The following is a 1031-nucleotide window of genomic DNA, read 5'->3' on the forward strand; positions in this document are numbered from 1 at the left end:
CCAAGAAGGTCTGGAAGAGAGACAAGACCATCTGTAAGATATTATCGAGATGAGTACGTTAATCTTACAGATGAGGGGGAGCCTCAAAGCTATGAGGAGGCCATAGGAGACACTCATAGAGATGAGTGGGTTGAAGCTATGCAAGAAGAAATGCAATCCTTGCATGATAATCACACTTATGAGCTGATGAAGCTACCAAAAGGAAAGAGAGCCTTGAAGAACAAATGGGTGTACAGGTTGAAGTATGAAGAGAAAAGCTCAAATCCAAGATACAAAGCTCGATTGGTTGTGAAAGGATTCAACCAAAAGAAAGGCATAGATTTTGAAGAAATATTCTCTCCAGTGGTGAAGATGTCCTCTATCCGAGTGGTTCTTGGTCTAGCAGCGGTTCTAGACTTGGAGATTGAACAACTCGATGTCAAGACGGCCTTTCTACATGGTGAACTCGAGGAGGAAATCTATATGGAGCAACCTGAAGGATTCAAGGTTCCAGGAAAAGAAGACTTGGTGTGCCGATTAAAGAAGAGTCTTTACGGTCTCAAGCAAGCTCCAAGACAATGGTACAAGAAGTTTGAATCCTTCATGGTGGATCATAACTTCAAGAAAACCAAGAATGATCATTGCGTTTTCATAAAGAGGTACGAAAGTGGCGACTTTCTCATATTATTGCTCTATGTTGATGATATGTTGATTGTGGGCCAAGATCGCAACAAAATAGCCGCATTAAAGAATGACTTAGGAGAGTCCTTTGCGATGAAAGATCTGGGGCAAGCGAGACAGATTCTTGGAATGAAGATCACTCGGGATAGGCCAAAGAAGCTTTTATGGTTGTCCCAAGAACGATATGTTGAAAGGGTGTTGGAGAGATTCAACATGCACAAAGCAAAGCCGGTGAGCAATCCACTTGGTGGACATTTCAAGCTAAGTTCAAAGCAAAGTCCAACAAGTGAGAAGGAGAAAGAGGAAATGAAGACTACCCCATATGCATCAGCAGTGGGCAGTCTCATGTATGCTATGGTGTGCACCAGACC

The sequence above is a fragment of the Brassica oleracea genome, chromosome C3, assembly GCF_000695525.1.
Source record: "Brassica oleracea var. oleracea cultivar TO1000 chromosome C3, BOL, whole genome shotgun sequence".
NCBI lineage: Eukaryota > Viridiplantae > Streptophyta > Magnoliopsida > Brassicales > Brassicaceae > Brassica > Brassica oleracea.